This window comes from Camelus dromedarius, chromosome 6 (genome assembly GCF_036321535.1).
Source record: "Camelus dromedarius isolate mCamDro1 chromosome 6, mCamDro1.pat, whole genome shotgun sequence".
Lineage (NCBI taxonomy): Eukaryota > Metazoa > Chordata > Mammalia > Artiodactyla > Camelidae > Camelus > Camelus dromedarius.
Genome location: NC_087441.1, coordinates 2928930 through 2954489, shown reverse-complemented (window position 1 = coordinate 2954489; position 25560 = coordinate 2928930). Strand labels below are relative to the sequence as shown.

The window sequence follows — 25560 nt, the reverse complement described above, 5'->3', positions numbered from 1 at the left end:
CAGCTTAGGGGTAAGTAGTTAGCATTTGAGCCCACTGATCAATGACACACTTCAGAAGTGTTCAGTATGTGCAAGAAACATCAAAATCTACTCTGCAATTCTTCAACTGTCTTTGTGGCTGATCACACCGGAGAGTTTATAATGAGAATAACGCGTATAGATACGGTGTTTCTGTGGCGAAACAAGTGGAGTTCAAAAAGGATGGACCAGCTAGAAAACTGGGGGCTCTGCATGGCGACCTGAAGAAGGTAAAAGACTCCAGCGATCCTCTCCAGTCCTGGGAGCAGCACGTGGAGGGACCTAACATCCGGCAGGACTCACAGGTCAGCCGAATGCTGCTGCCAGAGCAGTGCTGACCTTCCTGGAGGGACTGTCTCCTAAGAGGCACTGGCAGAATGCCAACAACAACGCTGAGCAGGGCGTTCACCGCCAGAAGCAAGGTGCTCCCTCGAGTCTCCAGTCACAAGCACATGATTTGTCTTTGTGTGTCTTTTGTGCCCACTCTCTGACCAAAAAGTCTCTGCTGCCAGATCTGGTCTGAGACCGACTTCACCTACAAGGGACTTACAAGATGCCTTGTACCTTTCACCCAGCTCGAACTACTGGGGCCTGCAGGAGTCTTCCGTTAAGAACCGCTGGTAGCTAAAAATACCAGAGTGGCTTGGGTCACTTTGCAACTTCAGCTCTTTTGCATTGAAAATAATTTGTTACAGTAAACATGATTCTAAATAATAAAGGTTTTACCTTTTCTTGAAAATATCTTAGACTGAGTAGATTCCTCTCTTATCTGCAGTCTGAAAAGCTTTCTCGAGAGAGGGAGGGACAGGGCAGAGTCCCAGTCACCCAGCAGAAGCCGCCCACGGCCCTGGGTATTTCCAGGGGAGGGGGCTGGGCCAGTGAGCACCGTCACAGTTGACAAGGCTTGAGACCACTTTTCTAGATCCACATCCACAGGCGCCAGTGAAGGAGCAACTCAAGAGTGCCCTTTGTGCCCAGATTCTGGGAACTATGGCTTCCTAGCAGATCTTCTGCTCCCAAAGCACCGACCGAGATGTGAATTCAGAACCAGCAGTGCTGATCTGTCAGCTGCGGGGGAATGGCTGGGAGCATCTTCCCAGTTACTGACGCGCATCGAGAGCTCACTCGTTCTCACTGGGAGAAACGGCAGTGTGCTGAGGTTTTAGATATAAGTGGGGTTTAATTCAGAAGTGCGTCAGTGGGGTGGGGAGCTCACCCCACCCTCCCTTCCTAGGGCCATGGAAGTTTGCGCTCACTAAGGAGGGTTCTTGGTCTAGGGACCACTGAACACCACTGGCAGAAGAGCTGGGTGCTGTGAGTCCGGGCGAAGGCAAGGACTGAGGAGAGGAACAGAGGGTGGCTGAAGACAAAGATCATCAGAGCAGACAAGACCAGAACTATGACAAACATCAGTCCTTTTAAATGTGTAATCCAGTCCTCTCCACGCCATTAACAGGGTGGGGTGTGGGGGTGGGGACCAGGACTTCTGGGCACATTTGTGTGGATGTAACTATAAAGGTTTTGTGGGTTTCTTTGTTGCTATTCGTACCTTTTGTGTATCAATAACTAACAAGAAAGCCAAGGTCACGGATGACTTTTGATACGTAATAAACATTTTGGATTAAAATGTCCCATAACATTATGAATTAAGACAGCTTAATGAAGGTGTAACTGACATGTAAACTGCCCATATTTAAACACAGCACTTGGATAAATTGTGCTGTGTGTGCCCACCCATGAAAACATCAGCATAACATTTTGAGTAATTAGAGTTGTGTGTAAGCAAAAGCACACATGCTGGAGTCGGGTGACTTGTACCCTAGCCGTCGGTACTCCTCGGGTGGCGCTGAAGCAATCACATCACGTGCTTCACGTCAAAGCCAGGCTGTGGACGCGACAGGGGGCCGCCCCCCCAGCCTGCCGAGAGCCGGCGGGGTGGGAGGGCCAGGAATCACCGCGCAGGGAATGCAGGGCGGGGCATCACGGGCTTGTCTTTCCTGAGCCCTCCAGCCCCCCGCCCTGTGTGCCAATCACACACATTTCTTTAAGACTTCAGGACATTCTAATGACACTTGTGTCTAAAAGACCAGAGCCAGAGCTTCCTTCTAAAACAAGAAAATGCATAGTGGTTGAAATTCAGCCACAAAGACTGCATCTGAAGGACGTTAAAGGGCAGTAGGAAGTGGAGCTCCCCTGAAATGCTGGGGCAGGTGGGCAGGTGATACCTTCCTGCGCGGACAGGACTCTCCCAGCACGGAACCGGAGAGTGTCCAGGACTGGGTCTCAGGCACAAACGAGCCAATTTGCAGATGTAGGGAAACAGGAAATGAATCACAAGGGGGACCTCTGGGACTCCTGAGAGAAATCCATTAATTAACTCAACAACGAAACAGGAGTCCAGCGTGACTAGCTGGATTCAGCCCAGGATGTAGGGCTGGAGGGAGCTACTGTTCTGCAAACAAAGTGATGGGCACAGGACAAGCATCTGTGTGAATCCCGAGGGGAGGGGCGCTCTGGGGCCTCAGCGTCTCCGTGGTCCCACAAGCAGGCCGGCAGAGCCCCTGCGCCCTTGTCCTCCTTCCCTCAGAGCTCTGATGAGCAGAGAGCTGTGTGAACCAGGAGCCCTGGGGCGGGACCAGCAGGATGCCCTGCCCTTGGCAGGAGCCCAGGCCCACCAGAAGCTGGGGCAGCGGAGGGGCTCCGCGCGCCCAAGGCTGGCAGCCCTGAGGACAGTGGAGAGAGAACGAGGTAGAGCAAAATGCCACTTCGGCAAGTGCAGGGGGCTGGGGACTGGTGACTTGTGTGCGTTCATGTTCCATAACCAGTACCGTGCCCTCATTCCCACTCAAAACTGGTGAGGCTTAGGGACTCACAGATGACAAAGGTTTCTGAGACAAGTGACCAGGATTTAAAGATTTTCAATCTTTATAAAGATTTTCAAAATCATGAATCCTAGACCACATGCTGCACACACGAAAACCAGCCAGCAGAAGCTGCATGTGCGTCGATAAACATCACCCAAATCTGAGCCAGTCCTGAATTTAGACCCTCCCCCACCGCCCTACCAAGTCCACCATTCAGCAGATTCCAGGAGGGCTGTGCTTTGGGCCTCAGGGAAGACCACAGCTTCTTGAAGGGAAGGCGACCCATAGGGAAGTAACAGACCCTGAGGGAATGAAGGAGTGAAGGCAGGGGAGGGGTCAAAAGAGGGGGGACACACACACAAGCATACACACACACAAGCATGCACACACGTGCACCCCCCCACACACACATACTAAACCTCTCCCAGAGTCGAGGGGCTGGAGAGGGGCTGGAGGCGTGGAAGACCACCAGTGGACCGAGGCTCAGGAAAGAAGACAGTGCGCAGCTGCCTGACAGAAGGCAGGTGAGACCGGCGAGCTCTGACCGGTGGGGAGCTTCCTCCTCTGGGAGCTGTGCTCCGCAGTTTGAAAAGCATGGGGCTCAGACCCAATTTCCCAGCATCTGTGTCCCCCGCTGCGGACCCACGCAAGTACTGCTGCAAACTGCTTTCTCCCCAGTGGAGCAGCCAGTTTCCCTTTCTTCTACGCCCCATTCCTGGGAGTCAGTGTGACATGAAATGCAGGCTTGTTGACCAGGGAGGGCCTCCCGCCTGGAGCCCAGACCACAGAGTAACATCACACGCTGAGGAGAGGCAGTGCGGAAGGCGGAGTTCTAACAGAAAGACCTCCAGGACGTTCTCTGGTCCAGCCCGAAGCCGAGCCACGGTGCCAGCCCTACGTCCTGCACTTACCAGGAGTCAGGGAGTCCTAACAGCTGGGCACTGAGGCCTGAGTTGCAAGTTTCCACAACTGTAAAATTCACAAATTATTTATAATTGATTTGGTTTGTGAAATTCATAGTGTGGCTGCTTTACAACAGCTCCCTCTTATGTTGTGAGCGCTCTCAGGCACGCTGCGGGCACAGGGGCGGGAGAGCGGGTGCTTCAGGGTGGGGCTCGAGCCCCTGGAGCCTAACCCTTTATGAGGAAGTAGGGCTGCTAGGTGCTGTAAGCAGGTTTATAGGATCAGGCCTGAGAAAAAGACACTGGTTTGGAGATGTTAGTGATCTGTGAAGACTGTTTCAGCAGTGCGCGGGGTGGGGAGGGGGGGTGAGGAGCCATTTTGAGGAGAGGGACATGTGAGCAGAGGGGCCAGGACAGTGGCTGTATGGAGACTGCGCCGGAGGAGGAGAGCTCCCTCAGGCTCAGAGAGCCTGGAGCCCAACTGTAATAAAAGAAGAAGAAGCTGATGGTGACGGGGACTCAAGTTCATGGACAAGACAACCAGAGCTCAGGGCCCAGCCACTGTGGGACGGGATCGGATGAAGGAGTGCATGTTTGCCTCAGGGAAGGAGGAGAGACAGTTCCCTTCCTCTGCATTTAGGAAAAGGAGGAGATGGGTGAAAGCAGAGGATTCTGTCATGAAGACAAGAGAGAGGAGGCCCCCAAGATGGTTTTGAACATTTGAGTGAAGTATCTATGAACACAAATCTTGTCTTTTGGATGACTATCCCTGATTTAAAATTTTTTTAAATCATGTCAAATATACATTAACAAAAAATTTACTATCTTAACCACTTTACAGAGTTTGGTTCTGTGGTATTAAGTACAGTCGCGCTGTGGTGCAGACATCGCCACCATCCATCTCCAAAACTCTTTTCATCCTCCCAAACTGAAGCTCTGTGCCCCTGAAAAACCACTTTGCCATTCTTCCCTCCTCAGGCCCTGGAAACCACCATCCCACTCCCTGTCTCTGTGAATCTGACTGCTCTAGGAACTTTATGTAAGTGGAATCATACAGTATTTGTCTTTTTGCAACTTGCTTATTCACTTCACATAATGCCCAAGTTTCATCCATGTTGTAGTATGTGTCAGAATTCCTTTCCTCTTTCAGGCTGCATAATATTCCGCCATTCCACCATAAGGACGTACCAAATTTGTTTATCCACGCATTCCTGGATGGACACTTTGGTTGATTCCACCTTTTGGCAATTGTGAATAATGCTGCTGTGAAAGTGGGTATACAACTATCTCTTTGAACTCTTAAGTTCATGTCTTTTGGGTGTATTTCCAGAAGTGGCTTTGCTAGATCATATGATAGTCCTACATTTAATTTTTTGAGGACTCACCATACCATTTTCCACAGCTGCTGCATCATTTTTACATTCCCATCAACAATGCACAGGAGACCAATATTTCCACATCCTCACCAGCACCTGTTCTTTTCTTTTCCTTTTATTTTTTATAATAACCATCTTAATGGGTATGAAGTGGTATCTCATTGTGGTTTTGATTTATAGTTCCCTAACGCTTAGTGATAAGCATCCTTTCACGTGCTCATTGAATATTTGTATGTCTTCTTTCGAGAAATGTCTATTCAGCTCTTTTGCCCATTTTTAAAATCAGGCTGTTTTTTGTTGTTTTTGTTGAGTGGTAGAAGTGGATTATCAGCCCATTATCAGATATATGATTTGCAAATATTTTGTCCCATTCTGTGGGTTGCCTTTTCACTCTGCTTTTTGTGCCCAAAATTAAAATTAAAAGCTTTAATTTTGATGAAGTCCAACTTATCCCTTTGTTGTTACTGTTGTCTGTGCCCTTGGTGTCATATTCAGGAAATCATTGCAAATCTAATGTCATAAAGATTTTCCTCTTCATTTTCTCATAAGAGTTTTATAGTTTTAAGCTCATATGTTTAGGTCTTTGCTCAATTTTGAAATAATGTTTTAAAAATGTGAAACCACACAAATTTCCTTGTCCTCCGCTCACAGGGGCCATGCTAATCTTCGGTGTGTAGTCTCAATTTTAGCCCATGTCCAGCCAAACCAAGCACTGGAACAAAACCCTTGAAAGAAATGCATTGGCATAAATATATGAAAATAAAACTGTTCATGATATGCTAGAAATGAGTGCTCTCACTTTGTCACTTGGGGATTCAGTGTATTTATCCAGTGTCCACCAGATGTTTTAACTGTCCCTATTTAAGCCCATCTCTGCCTCCTGCGCTCCCAGCGAAGCTTTTCCTTAGGGTTCTGACCTTGACTCTCACATATTTTATAGTTACTCTCCATGACTGACTATCTTTCCTACTCGCAATGCCAAACCACCAGGGACACAGCAAGATTTCCAGGTCCCCTTGTCAATTTTTCATTACTTACAAATGTCAGCTTTGATAAGGACATATTTCAAAGAATTTAGAGACTGATTTAAACAAGGGAGGTTGGTTTGAAAGATGGTACATTCAGTGTCTAGACCCCCAGGCACTTTCCGAGAAGAAGCAAAGGATTTAGTCTTGCAAGAAACAAAACCAGAGAGACTCTGGACTCACCCACACTGTCTGGATAGAGGATTCAGAAGACTGCATAGGTGAGGGCAGAGCTGAAGCTCTAGACCAACAGGAACACAATGAGAATCAGCACTTCAGGCTGCAAGGTGCCCCAAACACCTCCTCCCATCTGGCTGCTCTAGCGTGTGCTTCTAGGCACGCACTCCTGCCCTATCCCTGCCCTATCCCATCCGGCTGCTCTAGCGTCTGCTTCTAGGGACGCACTCCTGCCCTATCCCTGCCCTAACAAGAGATGGGAAAGCTTTTCCCTGGAGAAGCTGAACTGTATGAAAGAACAGACTTACAGGCACTGACTTTTGCAGGGGTCTCCCCATGCAGTCACTGTACAGCAAGCTCTCCAGGCCACAATCCCTGACTTCTCTCCACTTCACTGGAGCTTCCAATTTGCTTTTAGTGCCTCATTCTTAAATAGGAAAGGATGACGAAGGATAATACAACAGTCAAGGAAAGCTTCCAACATGGAAGACTGAGGCCAAAATAATAAACAGCAAGAACAACTCTGGAAAGAGATCACACAGGAAAAACGTTCTTACCACTATAATATTCTCAGAGATGGAAGAAAATTTATTACAATCATGGTAAAAGGAATGCTATAAGAGGAACAACTGGAGAATAGTAGAGTTTTGGGAAATTAAAAACAGAATATTAAGAACTGTAAAACTCAGTAGAGAATTTCAGGGATAAAATGGAAGAACTCTCCCAGAAAGTAGAGCAAAAATACAAAAACAGCAAAAAAGAAGAGAACAGATAAGAAAATATAAGGATTAACTCAACACAGAAAACAACAACAATAGAGAAGAAATTATCAAAGAAATAATACCGGAAAACAACCCAGGTCTGAAGCATATGTCCATATACTATGTGGCATATCATATGCCTGAGACAATACATTTAAAGAGACCAAGACACATAATTGTGAAATTTACTATCAGTGGAGATCCAGAGCACAGCCCAAGATTGCCCAAAGAAGGAAAGAGATCACAAAGGAAAGGGAAGGAGAATGGTGTTCCCCTGCTCAAGAACATTACTGGACACTAGAATAGAGCGGAGCAAAGTGTCCAGAACTCAGATGAAAAAGGATTTTCAACCTGGAATTCTGTATCTGTTGAAAGTATCAGAGAGAGAAGAATAAAGTATTCTTTAGACACATACAGTCTCAAAGTATTTACTCCTCAGCTACCCTCTGTCAGCAAGTTACCAGATGATGGGCCCTGACAAAGTGAAGGAGCAAACCAAGGAAAAAAGCAGCGTGAGACAGTGGGCGCTTCAAAGGGATGTCCCAGGTTGATGATGTTAGGGGCTCCGGGGACAACAGGTGTGCAACAGATGTAGCCCTTCAGGTGGAGCAGAGCTGAAGGTGGTGGGAAGTGTGCCAAGGGAAAAGACCATGGAGCTGACAGAGTGCTCTAAATGTGTTTGGAATAAATCTGGAAACCGTATGGTTAGCTGTGACAAATCTGTTAGAGCATTTAGGGGAAAAAAAAAAGATATAGCAAAAAAAAAAAAAAAAGGCTATTATTAATTGAAGGGAAAATAAAAGTTATGCAAGAGAAAAAATGGAATCCAGGCACCTATTTGGCTCAGGCATGAGGAATATTTACATGGACCAAATACCGCAAATGCTGTCGCTTTAACTAGAACTGTGATCTCTACACACTGAGCTCACAGGGGTGAGCAAAGTCTGTGTATGGTGGGAGTTAATCCTCAGTTCCATCACAGAAACTCAGTATATGATGCCTGAAAACAAAGAAATCATTAAGAAATAGTGATATATTATTTAGTAAAAAGGAAAGAAATACCTAAAAAGTAGAAATAAGAGGTTGAAAGTTGTTTCTTGAAAGCAAGACAGAGAGGAGACTGGATGATGCTTCTGTATTTTGTTCTGAGCATTTCAGTATAGTTTGATTTTTTTTAAAATGGTCATATATACTTTAGGGTTATTTTTGGACTCATCTATACTTTTCTGAATTTCAGTGTGCCCATAATCAGGGTCTCCACAAGCTTATAAAAACTCTAATGTGAAAATTAGGAGAAGGCGCCCCTTTTTGAGGCAGAGCAGCTCCAGGCCAGCACACCTGAGTTGAGGGCAGAATGGGCTGGGTTTCAGCCCCACCAGCCTCCTTAACCTGAGCAACTTACACAGAGCAACCGGAGACCACACAGCTGCCCTGCTCTAGGAAGTACACACGAACTATTAAAACAGTGGGGGAAAAGAATAAAAATAGGACTAAAAAAAACCTTCCTGAATGTCTCCTAAGATCAAGTCTCATACAATAAAATGTCCCATAAGGCTTTTTAAACTTCTGGTTTGAATGTAAACACCAATAATAAATAATACACAGTGACTGAAATCAATGCCCATCAATCTAACACTCTGAGAGATGCCCTTGGGTAATGTGGGACTTGGCTGACCTGGACTAACAGTTATTCTCATGAAGGGAGGTGTGGTTAGGCATGGTTATCTGTAACTACAGATCTCCCTCAACTTACAACGGGGCTACATGCCAAGAAACCCATCATAAGCTGGCAATACCATAATTCAAAAATGTATTTAATACACCTAACCTACCAAACATCACGGCTTAGCCTAGTCTGCCGTAAACGTGCTCAGTTCAGAACACCTGCATTAGCCTACAGTTGGGCTAAATCATCTAATATAAAGCCTGTTTGATAATGAGTGTTGAACAGGTCACGTAATTCACTGAATACTGAAAGTGAGAAACAGAACGGCTGAGTTGGTACAGAATGGTTTTAAAGAGTATTGGTTTTTCACCCTCGTGATGGTGGGGCTGACAGAGCGGCAGCTCGCTGCCAGCATCCAGCATCACGAGAGAGGATAGTGTCACTAGCCTGGAAAAGATCAAAATTAAAAATCTGGAGTACTGACTCTACTGAAGGCACACTGCTTCGGCAGGATTGTAAAGATAAAAAACTGTAAGTTGAACCATCATAGACCAGGGACCGTCTGTAGTCTTAGAAATTAAGAACATTGTTTTCAGTGAGTGTGAAGCTAGAGAGATCCTGGCCGGATGAGGACGTCAGATCTAATTGTCCTCCCAGCCCTTCGACCCTCCTCAATAAAATGGCTTGACCCCCCACCTCAAAAAAAGAACATCGTACAGAACAGAAATATATTAGACATTTTTAAACACACACTACAGGATTAAAAAGAGTTAAATGGAGAGAGATATTGAATCATTATAAAGGAACTTCCAATTCAAACCGAGTTATTCAAAAACTAAAATGTGTTGCCTTGAACTGTTGGGATTAAAACTGGGCCCCCACTGGGTGGGACGGGGTGGGGGTGGGGAAGACAGAGTTACAACGGCTTTTTTGCTCTGGCTGAGACCAGCCTCTAGTGTGAAGGGTTTATGCTTTAATGCATTTCCTCACTCCCCCTGACCGTTGAGCTAGGAGAGGTTCAAAAAACATTTGATTTAACTGTTTGGTAAAAAGTGATTTCATCCCCAATCCAATTTGTTCCTCTTAACTTGAAAACATTGTATTGCTTTTTATTTGCTTTAAGGTAAGTGAAACTTTGGAGTAAGAATTAAGACCCAAGAGAATTTTCTAGGAAGGATGGTGAATTTGAACTCCTCAACTGCTCCGAGAGGCTTTTTTTTTTTTTATCATTCTTATTTCCTGTCCATACTCTCAGTGCCACTTATGGACTCTGACATCATAAGTGGTTCCAGACTCCATCAGTGGTCCACAATGAATTAAAAAGCAATAGAATCCAGATGCTACTTCTGGTAAACAGTTCCTTTGTAGGAAAAGTAAACAGAACAAGAAGGTATTCACTGACGTCCCCTACCACATTCATTCACATGGGAGAGGTCTTTTCGCCTTTGCACCCAGTAAGCACGTAAGTCCCATTTGTAGATTCACTGGTCCACAAATATCACCCATCTTATACTTTTGTGCTCCTTCTTTTATTAATTCATTGACTGTAATGTTTTAAATAATATCAAGTGAGTGTAGTCTATACAAGGATACTGATATATAAATTAAAAGGCCCGGTGAGTATTATTGCTTCCCATTTTCAACCAGTAAATAGTTGCCATTGATAAATAGACATCCAGCAGTCTGCCAAGAATGCTCAACATATGTGATGTAATACAATATGCCTGCTCACAGGGGGAGAAAAACTAGGAAATAACTTATAATAAAAATAAAAATAAAATTCCTCCAATAAAATTCCTAGAGCTGCTAAAAATCCCCTGAGGACCAGTGCTTACATCCAGCTGCAAACCGCTGGTGCTGAGTAGAGAGCCAGGGCAGCGCGCGCTTCTAAACCTAGGGACGCCAAGGTGACTCCTCACAGGGGTACTAAACCACAGATTTTTGTTTCATCAAATATATCTTCTACCAGCTTTTCAGTGGTACAGAATTACTTACATGCTCATGTCAGATAACTCTACCTTTACTCTCATCTTGAGATCAGATGAATTTTATGGAAATCGATTTCCAAGCTAACGTCCAGTGCTGTGACGTAAAGCAAATGTGACAGGTTTCTGGCTGCATTTACTACTGTCTGTGAAAAACAGAAGGTGGCTCCCTTTAACCTAATCCTGCTCCACTGGTTTACAACTGTGACACCAGAGTTAGAGGACTCACTTTGACTCATATTCACGCCAGAACACCACCAGGTCAGGTAAGACATCTGTGAAATGCGGTCTGCACAGAGCGCAGGGTCTTCACGTCTGCTGAGGGTGCTGCCATCGGAGTTAACATCGTGTCACACCTCTGCAGGTAAAACACCATGGCCACTGATATTATGGATCCTTTGATAACATTTGCTCCAAAATAAGTTTATCTATATTTTGCACCCAAACGCTTCATTTGAACAGCATTTTTGCTTGAATTCAACATAATAATAATTCCTCTCAATTCAGTATAAACAAAATGTGAACACAGCTCTGGGCACTCTCTGCTTCAGAGAATAAGGTGAATGATTAGTCTTTGCCCTCCCATCTCTGGTTACAGACAGTCCGGCTGAGACATGAGATAAATCCACCACTACAACTTCACGGTAAGCGTGGCCACAGCCACAGTCACACGGGCTGTGGAAGTCAGGCGAGGCAAGCGTCCTCAGCGGGCGAGGCCGTGGAACTCTGAGCTGGATGACAACTAGCGTTTGGCGATTCATTCTAGACAATCCCCCGACCTCTTCCTCTCCTCCTTTGCCCGCTTCCCCGGCGCCTGCTCTCTGCTTTGCTTTCTCAGGGGATCGGGGGGAATGCTTGCTAGCTAGGGTACAAAGATCTCAAGTCCTTTAACATGACATATCCTGCAACAACAGTGAGGTCTCATTGTCCTCTTTCACATCAAATTCCACCTGCTTATCCTCGGCAGAGGGACTCACTCTCCAGGGCACAGGCAGGGAGCTGTGAGGCTGGAAACCCAAGTCACGTCTGTCACGCTCCCAAGCCCCTGGTGGGCTGTGTGGATTCTGAGTCTCCTAGTGATCAAAACAGAGCATATTTTGCTGTAGCTGTTAACAATTCTATACTTTAAACTCTACATTTTAGAGACAGCCGGGAAGTGAATAACCCCTAGCCTTTTCCAAAGAAGTAAGGTAGGACCTGAATTTCAACTTATTTTGAGCTCTGTTTACAACTCAGATGCTATTTCTGATTAGCTGCCTCAAATTGATTACATAAACATCTGTAAGCCAATTCTGACGGTGTACGAACAAACAAGGAATACAATAAGGGTTTGATTATTTTTTTACTTTCCCTCGGAGGTCAGTCTGTGAATTTTATTCAGATAATAAAGTTCTTCTGAGAGATGCTAAAAAAAAAAAAGAATTTTGTTTCACTGAGAAATGCATGCCATGAATTATGCAAGCTATTCCAGAATCAGAAGTATTCAGGTTTTTCAGTGTATGCTACAGGCCTAATGTTTGTAGCATGTAGTCGTCAAAATTAAGATAAAAGGGCTGAAGGTTAGTTAGTAAGCCACTACCTATAAAATGATCTTAACTTGTGTACACACACAGGGCCACACTAGGACGATTTAATGCTGGCAGACTCTGCCATACACTAATCACGCAGAATTGGAGACTTTAAGCGGATAGAATCATGACGGTAGGACTGATAAAGACAGCAGAAGTCTCTAAGTCTAATCTCCAGGGGCTCAGATTTTTCACCAATAAAATGAGGTTATACCATCTTTCCTGCTGTCCTCAGGGCCATTTTGAGACCAAGAGTGTCACGGATGTGAAAGGGTGGTGAGAAGAGTTTCACAGACGCCAAATTAAACTACCATTCCTATTATCATCCTGATAGACCAACAGGTGGACAACCCGACTGCCAGACTGGCTAAAACCAGGCCTGTGCTCCTGTCTTGGCAGGGCTTCTTTTTGATACCCCTGTGAGATCCGTCTAGGCATTTAGCCTTTGGATATGCCAAGCGTAATTTCAAAGTTTCCTTTCTCACGCCTACCAGGTCCTTATAATTCCTCTAAGCTACACTTACAAGGGTAATCAGCGGAAGTTTAAGTTTCCACACTCACTGGGAAACGGCTGCAATCAGATGAGGTTTACGTATATCGCCGATATTTTAAGTAAGAGGAACGCAGAGTGAAAATCACACGGTGCAGCCGAGCAGGTCAGGCAGCTGGAAGTCAGGAGACCGCCGACCATCCTGGAGACATCGGATTCCAGGGTCGTCTTTCTCACTAAAGCAGATGCAGGTTCTCTCTTTAGGGACATAGAGGACCGAACCCTGAAGGTTGTTCATTTAAGATCATCTCCTTGTGGTGAGTAATTTTCTGAATCCATAAGACTCAGGCTGTCAGGTGTGAAGAACTGGTGACAGTGAACCTTAAAGCTCCCGGCTGCTTCTTGCTTCTCATTCTTCTTAAAGTTGCCATTGCCTCGTACTTACTGGAAAAAAGCAGCCATTTTAATTTACCCCTCCCTCATAGTGCTTGACTGAAGGCCTCCCGGCCACCACCTTGTTGCCTCCACGCTCTTCCCTCTGCTGCTTCCCATAAAGACGCACGTATTCTGCCACGACTGACCATCAACATGTCTGATTTGTCACCTCCAGCTCCACGCTGTTGTCTGCAAATGATGCGTCTTCTGCAAAACTGAATGTGGCAGTTTCTTTATCCGTCAGAGGAAGGAGCTTACTCTGAGCTCAACGACTTTGAAGGATCCTGCCCACTTGGTACAAGCTACGGAAGCTGGGCTAAATCTGCACAGGCCATCTCCTTCAGAGGCTCACACTCGCTGCTAAGAGAATATAGTCTTAGAAATAACAGCCCTACTTCTACTTCATTTACTACAGAAAGTATATAATACATTCTGTTACTGTATACATGCAAAGTGGAGGAAGAACCAAGGAGTCACACAGTTTATAGAATAAACTTTCAGGGTTTCAAAGAGCAAAGGCAACTCATCCCATCAGAAAGCCCACGTCTTGCAAAGTCCCAGCTCTTGGAAGAAACGAGGGCGGTAGACTACATGGAACCCCAGCTGTCCCCTAGTCTCTGAAGCGATCAAACATACAGATTGGGAAATACTTTACAGAATTGGAAAATATTTTAAAGAATTGGAAAATATTATAATGTGGGGGAAAATATACTGAGGAAGCATCAATTTCTTCCCCCCTGGGGAAAAGAATTATCCTCAATAGTTAGATCAAAATCTTCAAAGTTTTACCTTAGTGATAACCATAGCTGGTCTTGTAAGCAAGCAAAATAAATGACTACTCAGATGATATAATTCAAGCAATGTCAGCAAAAACCCAAAGGGATGAACACGGGGCTGAGCATGAGGCGAAAGAGGGAGGGAGGAGGGCTGCAGATGCTCAGAGCTTCCAAGTTAGAGTCATGTTGGGCCAGTCATCCTTGCTGTGAGCGCGGGGGTGGGGTGTCAGGTGGCTGGGTCCCACACAACCCTGAGAACCAGCTTCCCTGAGGAAACTCGTCCCTCCCGATATCAGGACAAAGGGTTACAGAGGATATCCCTTGCCGAGCCGAACACGCAGTACAGTACTTTAAAGAACAACTGCCTAGTAAAGGAAAACACCTGAGATTTCCCTTTGGGAAAAGTTCTCCACTTCATGACCAACCTGGAGATTACAGAGAAGCCCAAATGAGTTCCAAACCAGCAAAGCAGAGAGCAGCCCCAAGGGCAGATGGGCACGTCTAGCAAGGAGGAAATGTGAACGCGCCATCGGGTTGCTGGACAGTGCAAAGGGAACGGCTCCTCTGCGGGCACTGGAGGGGAGAGCGCGTGGAGGCTCTTCTTCCACCCCCTGCCTCCGGGCCAGAGTTCCCGGACAGGGAACGTCTTTCCAGCTGCGGTGACTACACACTGGGCCCCATCACGGACGAGCTGAGGGCTGACTTCAGACAGAAGCACTGACCGCACGAGCTCAGTGACTAACAGAGAGAGAGGAGTTCTTGAGAACTGGCACTATTCTCCTCCTCAGAATCACATGCTAATGTAGCAGCCAAATTTTACTTAACTGTGTGTCATGATCCTTACCCGGGAGCTTACCTCGAGGTCAGCATACAGAGCTCGTCAGGGAAACCAAACCATCATCAGGGAATCGTGTGGATCTCATGCCTGCTGAAGACAGGGGCCCTCTCCAGGAGCCCAGGGACTTTTTTAAAAAGGTAATTCTAGATGCCTACTCCTCTTCCTACCTCTCCTGAAAAGAGCTCAGGGTCCAGGAAGGAATCACTACCAGAAAACCGGCCCCACATTGACAGATGGCCCTGGGAGTGTCTCATGAACGGGCCAGCTCACTGGTTGTTTTCCTAAGGCTGAAGCCACAGTGTTACACTCAAGAATTCAAAATGTGTATGAAGATTTGGAGAGACAGATAGGGGGAAGAGGGCCAGGAGATAAAAAATTATAAAGGAAATGAATAAATCATTTGCTTTCTTGTCCAATCACTCGATTCACTCAAGGAAAAATCTTAGTCTGTTTATTTACTTAATGAAACATAACCTGAATAATCCACGTTTCCAAAGAAAGATGAAGACATTTTATTTTGTCCAGCTGCTTTTCATCTTATGCTGTTTCAGACCAAAATTCAAAGCTGCTTTATACCTTTGCAAAAATGAGAGAGGGGAAGGAAAAAGCAAAAGGGATTTTAAAATTTTGTCTCAGACAACTAGGCCTTAGTGTTTAGCAGAAAACCAGGCAAAAATCCAACAGTTCAAGGAATGCCCACCCACCCGCAACGCGCACCCACGGTCCTCGGGGCATGTAGCAGTGATGGCACAGGGCAGTTAGCGGAAAGCCTGCCGGTGCATGATTTCTTGTGCTGCCCTGCCCAGAAGTAAAAATTACTCCCTGGCAGAGCCTCTGCAAGCCTGTCGGAGCAGCTGGCACTCCCCCACGGCCCTTTGCATCAGTGTCCACCGTCACTTTCATTTTATTCTGCTACTCTTCTGAGCACCTTTGGAGCAGCCCCTGAGGCACAACAAGAACCCTGGGATCCCCGCCACTGCTGGGAGAGGAGGGCACGAACCCGAGTCCGCTCCCAGTGGGGCCCAACCCTCCCTTCAGCAGGCACACGTGGGTGCGTGGCACTGGCCCAGTGCAAAGATTAGCTTTCCGGCTTCCACTTGGAGCTTGCCAGAAACAACACACATTTTGAGAAATGTGATGGTTTGAAGACAAAGAATCCATCTGCAATTCCAACATGCAACTTTCAAAACACAACTGCCCCTCAAGATGGTAACATGGCCATGAGCGCCCTGGAAGAGCCGAATGGCAAAAAAGAGGGCTGCTGCTGTGTGACGGGTGCAGGCAAAGTGCGTTTTTATGCCATCCAAAGTGTAGGCAGGATACATAAAAAGTGTGAAATGCCTGGAAGAAGAACAGAGAATGGTGGCCTCGGCCCGGAGAGACGATGTACCACATCCACAGGCACGGATATCCCCGAGTGAAACTAAGCCACCTCCTGGGCCAGGCAGAGCAGGCCCGCAGGGCACGAGCTGACCTCTGAGTCCTTCATTTCGAGACGCTGCTTTCTTTCTTGGCTGTTATATTATGTAAGTTATAAACACGTATCATAAAAGGAAGAACTATCATTTGGAATGAAGGTAATTAAAGACAGAGTAGGAAAAGTGGATATATTTAAAGCTTTCCAGGTGGAAATTTAATTTCAATGAAATTGGATACCAACCTTCTTCAGATGGAAAATACCCAAAATGTAACTGATTTTCTTCATTCTGATTTTATTTTCTAACTTACAGACATGAAGAGATAAAAGAAAATATCAGAACATTTGGATAAATTACTTGAAGTAATCTTTTCAAATATGGAGAGTTGGAAATCTATTTTAAAAAAAGGATTGTGTTAGGAGACATTAAAAGATAAAGATAATAATAAAATAATAAATAATCACCACCACTCCTACCACTGGGGGGCAGTAACCCAATACTCACCTAACTGGAGTACTCAATGGGTAAGCTTGGGGCCTGCCCATATGCAACCAAAGTTCCTGAGAGTCACTGCATTAAAGAATCTTAATAAACCTCTGACTTAAGTATTTTAAAACCGTATGCTCAATGAGGCCTACAATAAAGCTTCCTTCAGAGGTGAGCCTTTTGAAAAAATCATAAAGGGTAGAGCAAATATTAAAAGTGTTCATATCTGTCTCAAATAAGCACACCTGCAGTGTATTATTAGGCAGAAAAAAGCCTCAGGTTATTTTGAAGGACAAACCCGACTAGCTTCAGGCTTCCAGGAAACATCACAAACTGGAGACTGTGGGGCAATTTCTGTTCTTGATGCTAGAAGAATGATATATGCAGCCACGCTGTGTTCTGAAGGCAATTGATAGACCTTCATATATATGTTTATGAATACATATATGAAAGTCTTATTATGTGTATATATTTTCAGTAAATATGCCACCTGTATGTTTTTTGAAAAAATTACTAAAAGATGCACTCTGATTAAAAGATGACAAAAAACCCCAAAACCATCCAAAATTAAAGACTTTGTTAAAAAAAAAAAAAGGTAGGGAATCCCAAAACCAAGCAAAGATACAGCTGAATGGAAATCACCCCTTTCCCAGCACTTCCACACCCCTCCTCTATTTCTACCGGAGTATTCCACTAATTCTACAGGGCTAACCCACAGCCACACTGAAAAAAAATCCCTCTGTATTCTCAGATCTCCTTGTCAGATAAGTCACTTCCTCTGATCCCAGTTTTCTGCATTATCCTAACTATAGCATGCATACAAAAATGTAAGTAAATTATTCAGGACTCAGGTACCCCAGTCAGCGACAGAATACCCCAGAAGCTGCTGGAGTCCCCTCCTTATATCCCTGCACCCCCAGAGGGAACCGTCATCCTGTGGGTCCTAGAGACATGATAGAGAACATGACAGGCAAGCTCACTCCCAGGGAAAGATGGACAGTAAAGAAATACAGGAGTCAAGCAGGCAGGATGTGATAACAGCAGTAAGTGCATGGAGGCGAGTCATGTAGAGAAGGGGCTCGCAGTGTCAGGAGAGGGGTCTGGACCCTCCTTTGCCAAGTAAGTATGAGTAGAGACATGAAGGGGTTGAAGGAGGGTGCCTTGTGAGTATCTGGGGAAGAGGGTTCAGGGCAGAAGCATCAAGTACAAGGCCCAGAGGCAGGAGTGTGCCTGGCACGTTGGAGGAGCAGCAAAGACTAGCAGGGCTGGAGAACTAGCAGAGAGAAGAGTGACTCTAGGGTTTTGCATTAGTAGCTGGAGGAGTGGAAAAATGAACTGCTACCATCAATAGTGTTAATTGTATAGAATGAAAACCTAGTAGTTACTTTCAAATGGTAACAGCAAACCCATAAAATGTGTCACATGGGATCGGAATTTGAGTGTGTCTCAGTGATAATTCTCTAAGCTCCATTCAAGCTTGATCGATCCGGGAAATACTGCAGAGCAGTAAAACGCCCACCCTTTAAGCCAAGACTTCGGTTTGAACCCTAACTTTATCATTATTAACAGTGAAGCAATGGGCGAGTTATTCAACCTTCCTGTGCCTCAGTTTCCTTACCCGCAAGGTGGACACAATGTACCAGGTTACTGTGAGGACTGCATGAATTCAGGCATCAAAACACTTACTCTATGCTTAGTACATAGGAAGTGCTCAAAAAGAGTTCGTGATCATCTTTTCAGTTAAGTTAGATTTGCAGTATTTCACCCGGTATCAAGGGTCAAGGTAAGAAGTTGACAATCAACATACCGCTATATTTTTGGTAAAACTGCTACTGAACACATGCCCATGGCTTTCAGATTCCTTTATGTGAAACTCACAAAACTAACTTTTCTGGATTTAGTTTTGGCAGGGAAATTAGTGTTCTTCTATTAGAAAGTCACAGTTGCACCAGCCCTAGTACAGGACGGACCACAGAGTGAGACCCTCTCATTCTGAATGAATTCTCATCCTTTTCTCTTTTTTGCTGCAGCTTTCAGGAAAAACGAAGGTGAAGAGTTTATTCAGCTGAAGCAACTAGACCAGGCTTCTGACGCTTACTGCCTTATCTCTTCTCTTACCCTGTGCTCTCCCCCTTCCTTTGCTTTGTAGGTTTTCCATGGTATTAAGCCAACTCCACATGATATCCTGGCAGTCTTTCATATTTTGACAACTCTCTTACAGGAGTCTGGTGGTATATGAGCTTCCAGGCCCCTAGTTACAATGACAGTTCTCTGGGATGCCAGCTGCCTGTCTGGATGACTAACCACCACCTGCTCCAAATTCCAAAGGTTCTCACTGCCAGTGAGGCTGCACTGTTCCAGAAATGGCACGCCCCTCCATGCCCAACACACTGCCAGCCAGCGCTTTCGATGTGCTGGGCTCCTTCCTGCTCCAGCGATCCCAGCAAGCCCTGCTCTCATCCTGCTGAAAACCTCACCAGCCACGCCCCGTGGAGATGCAAGATACAAAGCAGTGCGAGCAAGGAGCTGTCATACTAAGCTCTTCCCTGGGTAATAATACCCAGGATGCTGACTTATTTTCTTGTATATTTAGGTTAGAAACAGCTTCCTTGAGCTGGGAAAAGGGGGAAAGACTCTTTCCTGGTTTCTGGTTGTACTTGTGTGAACTTCTTCATGGTATAATCTGATACTCTGTTTTCAATGTTGTAGCATTAGGCTACCTGGTCCTAATTTTCCATTAAACAGACTCTTCTACTAACCAACTAGCTTCCGCAGTATGCAAAGGTGTTGTCAGGATAAATGGCAACGTCTATAAAGTGCTTGGAATTCTCTGAATAAAAAGCACAGTAGAAGAATAGAGCGTTAGCACGTTATTATGCTCATAAAGTGTGGGTGGAATTGCAAAGAGAAATCGTGTCAAAGATGTAAGGAAACTTAAAAGTCTGAGACTTTAAAAGGCTGGGATTATTAAAACACCCAGTTGTTTGACAGGAAAAATTAAACTGTTCTCCTGTCTCAAAAGATCTAATGCCAGTTTCTTATTACTTACTGTACCCTACAATATCTTCTTCCTGCACCAAGCTTCCAGGGAAGTTTAAGAAAGCTCCATATGTGAAAAACTGTTGTACGGATGCACCCATAAAATGACAATCTGATCAGGAAGGAAAAAATGATGCCTTTTTGTCCATTATGGCACCAATGGTCATGATTCTATATAGGATCCAAAATGCAATATCCAGATACCCAGGCAATTTTCAGCTCTTGCTCATGGACACGGCATGAGGCTTCAGCCCACGCAAGCTGGGGAGACAAAGCTGAGATATCAGCTTAGACCTGGGACTTTGCAGGGGCTCCGTCCCCATGGAAAAAGGAAACTCGAAGGATCTATTCACTGGAAGGGAGAGACTACAAGGAGCACAAGTCTTCTGGTCCCTTGGTGAAAAGAAAGGTCTCTGAGGAATAAAAACGCTAGTTGCTTGGATTTAGAATCTAAACTTACGCTGTGTCTGCACGGTGTGGGGACCCACCCGCTGGGGTAAGGAAAAAAAAAAAAGCCTAAGGATGGTTCACAAGAGGGCGATACTCCCGGGCCACCTGCCAAAAACAAAAGCAAATCCATCTGGAGGGACATGGCTGCCACCTAAGCCACACATGTTTCCCACAGAAAAAGGTGTCAAAGTGGAAAATGATAAAGTGGGAGGGAAAACACACACGAGAGGCTCTGTACACACAGCAAACACAGAGACTAGCATTCCCGAAATTTCAGTTACAACAAGACAATAACTACAGGTCTACTGGAAATTCTTAGACAGGAAAGGATTGAGAACCACAAAGAAAAAAAAATTATGAAGGCAGGAAGAGGCAGGTTTGAAAAATAATCAAATAATAGCTTCTGGAAATACAAAGATAGTCACTGAAAATAAAGAAAGGAACAAACAGCATATTGGGCGATGCAAATGAGAGACAACCGGTGAACCAGAAGGTGGAACTGAGGATTACAAAGAACACAGCTGGACTAATGAGCTAGGAAATATGAAAGGAACCGCACGAGATGAGGCGCACAGAAGGAAAACATCCAGCACATTCCCAGTTGGAGCATCTGAAGGAGGAAATAAAGACGATGACAGAGAAGATGTTCTCAGAGGTCATGGCAGAGAATTCTCAAGATTGCTGTAAGTCAAGAACCCTCAAACTGGAGAAGCACGAGAGTTCTAGGCAGGAGAAATACCCACACACGTGAATTCAGTATTAACCAGGCTCTCCAGAGAAACAGAACCCCTAATATATATAAAGAGATTTATTATAAGGAGTTGGCTCCTGTGATTACGGCTGTCCCAGTCTGAACACGAGCCTGGAAGCTGCTAAAGAAGCAGAAACTGCTGATGTTCCAGCTCCAAGGCCGCCAGGCAGAGTTCTCTCCTGCTCAGGGCCTTCACCTGACTGGGTGGGGAGCCCCAGGCACATTACAAAGGGCAATCTGATTTACTCAGTCTACCAATTTAAATGCTACTCCCATCGAAAAATACCCTCACGGAAACACTCCGAATAGTCTTCTACCAAATATCTGGGCACTCCATAGCCCAGTCAAGTGGACACACAAAATTAACCAGCACAGATTTCTTACTAGTGAAATTACAGAACACTAAAGACAAAAGAAAAAATTAAAATAACCAGAGAAGAATGATATTTGACCTATGAAGGAATGAAATGGGCCTACAGGAACTTCTTCACAGATCAAAAAATATTTGAATAATATCTTCAAAGTGCTAAGGAAAAGTAAATGTTAACAAGAATTTTTATTCAACAATTATTCAATAGTATGGGCAAAATAAAGGCTATTACAGCAAAGCAAGGACAAGAGAGTTTGCAACAACTAGCTGAGAATGCTTCTCAGGAGATGGGAACTGCACTCAGAAGCAGTGGCCAGAGAAACAGCAGCCAGGAAGATGGCAAAAATACAGGTACATTTGAAAAAGAACCACTGTAACAAAATTATCACTCCAGTTTCATTATTTGTTGTTGGTATTGGTGGTGGTGGTTAAAAGGAAAGCCAGGATAGCTTTTTATATTTACTAGATGGTAACACCTAAAACATCCAACAAATCCAAATGTTGACAAAGATTTAGATCAACCAAAACTGTTGATGGAAGTTTAGTACCAATACAATTAATTTCAAGAGGGATTTGACAGTAAGTAGTGAAGTACAGGTGTATCTTATTACCCCGCAACTTTACTCCATGGAAGATAAATTTTTCTTAAAAATGATGTCATTTTAGGACATTTAAAAGTATGCACAGCAATACTATGTATTACATAGGAATGTACATGCATATATAGTAAAAGTGTTAAAATGTGCATGTGAACAAAAGCTGCTAAACTTAGGTGAATGGATTCTTACGAAGAGGGAGGGAAGGAAATGGGGTTGATCATGGGTACGCAGGAAAGTTTATTTATATCTTTTATGATTTACTTTTTAGAACATCTGAAGAGCACGAATTCTAAATTTACAAGACCACAAACTATAGGCAAAAGAGTTTTCTCTAGAGATTTTATTTCAATTTTCCCGGTATTTCATTTGCAAAGATGACATATTGAGACCATAATGCACTTAAATGTCGGCAGCGAGGTGTGAAAGGGCAGTGGGACTTAATGTAAGCACGTGTGTCCGGTCCAGGCCACGACAACCCTCACAGAGGGGGCACTGACTGATGCCTAGGACCCCTGTGCACTGTCTTATTCACTTACCACGCTGGCCTTGGAAGTGTCATTTCTTTCAGTACTAGAGAAGATTAAACTAAGGCTCAGATAATTAAGTGACAAAACTTAATTTAGATCGGTCTGCACGTCTTCCAAATCCGTGCTGACTTCTGTGTGTTATCACAGAGCTGAAGGCAGTCCTCCTTGCAGCCCTTGTGCTAATGACAGCTGACATCAAATGACTCTCTGTTCCAGTTCTTTCCATCTCTAATGTCTCAATCATTACGATGGCAGTCGCTCAAATGGGGCACTGGTATCTACCCCATTTCACTGATGAAGAATGAAGCACAAAACTAGGTAATGTGCCCCTGAGGGGGGCATCCTGACCCAAACCCTGCCCATCTGATTCTAGAACCTCCCCCACTTAGCCACGTCTGCAGAGCCAAATTGAGGGGTCCTCACACAGCAACAAGCCCCCTGCCCCTTGCCTTTGGCTGCTGACCACATTTTATAGACATACTTAGGAGAATATGGAATCAGTGTGGATCTAACAATGATGAACGCAGACGACTAGGCTTAGATCTCTGACTGCTGACTTGCAATCAGGTCAGCAAGACAGTTCTCTAGGGACAGGGCTCCTGGTGGGGATGGATGCCTGGCTCCCAGCTACTCTGCTTCCAGCATTGCCTGTCCCTCTTCTCTGTGCCGTCCCACCTCTGGACACACACAGCATGCCCCACTGTGGAAGTACGGGCTTACCTTCCTAGTTTACGGACAGAACTGAAACTCAGCTACGGCCTGCTTGGGTTAACTGAGAATAAATTATACAGTTTACCCCAAGTGTCCAACGCTTGCCGGGAGGTGTTAAATTAATGCCTGCTCTGATGTTCCCTTGTCTTTTTAGAGAGGGAGAAGAAAGTTCCTACCAAGCTATTTCAGAGTCTGGTGATGTTCATTATTAACGGAATGAGCAAGTCATTCATTCGTTTAATAGTTACTGTGTACTTATGATGTGCTAATTACTACCCTATGCACTAGGGATAAAGTCCCTCATAGTCAACTTTACAAATGTTCCCAGATATGTCACTTTTTAAAACTTTTATTATTTTGCATAATATTAAATCCATTTAAGCAAAATATTTTTTTCCTTAAGTTTGAACTCAAAATTCACTGGCATTCATTATCTCGCTTGTATGTTCCACAGGAGAGATGTCAATGTGTTTCAGTGCAAGATGTCACCTCAGGCCCCTGGGGTGTTACATGACATAGAGTAGATGCATATCATCTTTAAAAAAAAAAATTCTGAATTTTGAAATACATTCAGCCCAGGGTTTGGATAAGGGATTGTGGATGAGTATTGCCTTCTTAAGAGTGTGAGTTATTTATTTTTGGTAAGTTATAGTAGTGAGATTTCTGGCCTAAAGAGTACAAATGTTTTTATTTAAAAGCATTATTCTGATTTACATTATTATTGGTACTTTTTCAGGATAGCCTGTCCAGCATTCAATTTTATGTTTAGGATTGCTTTTGCTAGTTTTACAGGATTAAAATGATAACTCATTGGTGTTTTAATTCTCTTTTATTTAGATACTAGCTAATTTAATCATTTTCTAAAAGATGAGTTTAATAAAAATAATCTCTTTACATCAGGCACCCAGAGTTGTGGGAAAGTTCTTGTCACAGTTTCTTTACGTAAAGTATCTCAATTTTCTTTACACATTTATACACAATCCTTAATTATTTTTAGCTACTTGTATCATGTGCTGTATATATTGACCCCTGATCATCATATTTATCACAAATACCTTTCCATGATTTTTTTTTCATTTGTAGTTGTACTTTAATTGTATTAGTTTTCATGGAACAAACTTTAGGCCTTTCCACTTTTAATCTGCAATCTCTTAAATTGCTCCCATTATTCAAAAATTATCAGTTTTAAACAGTCAACTAATATCCTTTCAAAACTAATAAAAATTAGTGTCTTTACAAATTTCTTGACTTAAAAGTAAACTCCTCACCCAGATATGACTGGAATACTCAACTCATTCCCAGTAAGCCACTACTTTGCCATAAATGCATCGAATTCATTCAGATTTATCTTCTAAATGTTGTTTTTTAAACATGATTTAAAAACCCCAGCAAAACAGGCCAGGATAAATTAATAGAAAAGAAATTGAGACCTTAGGAAGTAAATTTAAGAACATTAAATTAAAACCAGGGCCCACAACACCAAACTATTTGCTATTCTTTCTAGGAAAGTGGCTACAGGACCACCACACATTTGAGCTTTCATGCAAATGAGGTCATGAAGGAAATGAAAACCAAGCTCACAGTGCGGACATGAGCAAAAAAAGAACATTTTCTAGAAGAAAACAGATAGGCCCAACACTTGTGTTCAAAACCCAAACTTACACTCAGTAACATCCCCAAAATACACAGGATGGCAATCACATGACTTGAGTGCAATCCATAAAAGAAATGTTATGAGGAACGAAGTTACGTAGGGGCCTAAAAGCCAAATTTCTGCTCCATTAGCTTAATTTCAGGACAATACTTAGAATAGTTAATACGTTGAAAATAACTATGCATAAGAACTAAACATGATCACGACTGCCTGAAGTGGTTACAAGTTAGATTTTCTAAGGTTTTTTTTTTAATTAGCAGTGAATAAAATTTACTGAATACTTTCTTGCATCCATTCAGACGCTCACTGGGCTTTTCTCCGTCACTAGACAGGTGTGGTAGATTATGTCAACAGCATGTTAAACTGTCCATGAAGCTTGGTCATAATCTTTTAAAAATTCAGTTAGATTCAATTTGCTATTTTTTAAAGAACTATTGTTTACATATTCACAGGAGGGATTGGCTTATAATTTATTTTTCCCTATGTCCTTATATGGCATTTCATTTAATATCAGAAATGCCCACAGATGTCCACTAGTACTGTCAACACTCAATACAGTACCAGAGACAAGCAAAAGAAGTCATCTGAATTACTGGAAAGGAAGATATAAAATTGTCATATTTACAGATCATTTTACTAACTACAAAGAACCTAAGGAAATATAAAGATAGATT

At 43.9% G+C, this 25560-nt stretch overlaps 1 protein-coding gene and 1 non-coding gene across 6 annotated transcripts in view; both read right to left on the bottom strand.

The window, feature by feature from the left end:
- Positions 1-25560, bottom strand: part of PDE10A (phosphodiesterase 10A) — a 531531-nt gene that overhangs the window by 296563 nt on the left and 209408 nt on the right. The gene's annotated exons all lie outside the window — the stretch shown is intronic.
- LOC116154534 (U6 spliceosomal RNA) lies at positions 5767-5877 on the bottom strand. Its single transcript, XR_004138509.1, has one exon. It is a non-coding gene; the product is annotated as a U6 spliceosomal RNA (small nuclear RNA).